Source organism: Pollicipes pollicipes, unplaced genomic scaffold (assembly GCF_011947565.3).
Source record: "Pollicipes pollicipes isolate AB1234 unplaced genomic scaffold, Ppol_2.1 Scaffold_3087;HRSCAF=3621_pilon_pilon_pilon, whole genome shotgun sequence".
Taxonomy (NCBI): Eukaryota; Metazoa; Arthropoda; class Thecostraca; order Pollicipedomorpha; family Pollicipedidae; genus Pollicipes; species Pollicipes pollicipes.
In genome coordinates this window covers 5,601,444-5,603,808 of record NW_023596225.1, presented here as the reverse complement: position 1 = coordinate 5,603,808, position 2,365 = coordinate 5,601,444, and the positions used below count along the sequence as shown (strand labels likewise).

At 48.3% G+C, this 2,365-nt stretch overlaps 1 protein-coding gene across 1 annotated transcript in view; it reads right to left on the bottom strand.

Moving 5' to 3' along the window:
• The window catches only part of LOC119089286 (sodium/glucose cotransporter 4), a 23,043-nt gene that overhangs the window by 12,384 nt on the left and 8,294 nt on the right, over nt 1–2,365 (bottom strand). The gene's annotated exons all lie outside the window — the stretch shown is intronic.

Sequence of the window (2,365 nt, the reverse complement as noted above, 5' to 3'; positions counted from 1 at the left end):
CTATTGCCTGTCACAAAAACAGCTATGGGTTGACCGCGCTATTACCTATGTCACAAAAGCAGCTATGGGCTTACCCAACCCGTGAAATCCAGTAATCCACCGCAACCTGTTACCCATTCCTTATCAGTTCTACCTACACCTTACCCACTCATATGATTTTATTTTGCCGTGCGTAAGCTCTACATCACGGGAAAGGCTCGGTAGTTTCCGCCTGTCCCGATTACTCAGTAGGTATCAGTGTCCGCATTTTTTTCATTCATTAGTGGCGAATTGGGCTGTGATCGGTTTCCGCACTTGCCGTTTACCTCTGACTGGGCTGTCCTGTGGCACGTGGCGGAAGCCGCCCTTCAGTTCAGGTGACGTTAGAGGGCAGGACTGAGCGCACCGAGATTGTGGCGCGTAAGGCTTTCTCTGCAGGTTTCTGCCGATGGCCTGGATTTCTACGATCGAACGGTGGGGCAGCGCCCACGCAACAAGCGCTGCTTAGTGCGGACACTGATCTCAGAAATGCATCGTATCGGAGGGTTCTGGCTAAATCTAAAAAATAAAATAAGTATTTGAATTAAGTTCCATATAAACTTGCAACTTCGTTGCTAATTGCAAAAATGGAGCATGCATGGAGCTGAAAATGATGAAAACAACGCAAGCTCCAAAATTATGTGGTATTCATTTGAGACGCCCAAATAGGATTTCAAAAAAGTCACACCCTAGCCCATATTTTCACCAAAACCGGTAACTTTCCCCTATTTTTTATGCAAGTCTCAAGGGTTTGCCTAATGTCTCAGATCTGTATTTAAAGCCGCCTGTCATAAAAAATGTTTTTATATGCTTTGCTCGTTATCAAATTAGCACTTAACAATGCATCAAAATGCATTTTGCTTGACCATCTTCTTCCCTTCTGCAGGATGTGTTAGCTTCCGTCTCCACATGCCAAGCGCGGAGACTCCTAGCCTTCATCTGTTCGTCAACAGAAGCAACTCTATTTGGCCGGTTTACGGGTACACTTCTCTCTTGTGGTCAGGAGGGCGTGATAACGCTACAAGCATTTAATCCACTGTGTACCGTATTCGACAACAAAATGCACCCTGGAGAAATTCATCTAAACGACACGAGGTCCAATTCGAAATGAGACAAAAAAAAACATGTGCCTACCTAACCCCGCTGCGATCAATCATCGATCGTGACGAGCTGAAAGGTGAAGGTGAAGGGTGAAGGTGAAAGCCCCCTCCGATTCTGTCATGTACCGTCCAGCCCCGTCCGGTTTTCGCACGGTCCCGTGCGATCATGTTCGGTTCCGTCTCCTTCCGTTTAATCCCATCTGGTCCCGTCCTGTCTTGTCTTGCTCCATTCGGGTCTGGCTTGTCTCGCCCGGCCCCATTCAGTTCCGTCCTGTCCCGTTTAGTCCCATTCGAGTCCAGCCGACCGGTCCCATGCAGTCGCGTCCAGGCTCGTTTTGCTCCGGTCCGTCCGGTTCCCCCCGATTCCGTTCCGTGCCGTCTCGTCCGGCTCCCTGCCATGCCTGGGTTCCCAATGCCAAATCCGGCTCCCGTCTGGTCCTGTCCGACCACGACTGGTCCCGGCCGATCCCGTCTGATCTTATCTGGTCTCGTATGATTGTCATGTCGCGTATGGTCCAACATAAATTTCGCATTTTGGTAGTTAAGTGTCTATGTGTTAGATTTGGTAGCTCAGACATATTTCGCGCCAACACTTCCGCGAGCCTAGTTAGTACGGATCCATACTAAGAGGGGAACCGTGTTTAGTACCGATCTGTGCTATAACTGGCGGAGTTTAGCATGCATAGATATGAAACAGCACAGTCCGGTAACCCAGGGCTCAACAACGGCAATGAGGCTATTTGAGATGTTTGATGACATATAATATATGATGGCAAACGTATATATATTTTTTTTTTCTACGCCGTTACACAAGAACAGGTAACCAGGAGTGCCCCTCCCTCAATCCCAGCGACGCAGTAAACCGTACGTTAACACCAGAAAACATAAAATCAAGTCGCGGCACTCCCAGCTAGGAAGATGAAACAAACTTTAAAAAAAAAACAGGCGAGGAGGTGGAGCAGACCCGAGGGAATTGTGTTATGTGAGAGGTAGGGAAAAATCATAGATGAAAAGGCTTAAAGTAGTCATTAGCCAAAATCAGCTAGTGACAGCCCGCTACAACCGCCCAATAATCTACAACCACTCAATTCCCGGTGTTAGTAAGGGTTATACAGTCACAAGTCGGAGGGGACAATTACCTGGTCATTTTTGTGCTGGGTTTTGGGCTGGATTTCCAGGGAGTCCACCCAGCTAAGCAGAGCTTGTTGCTGGGAGAACTCCCGGAGCCAGCGCCATGAATTTGGGTA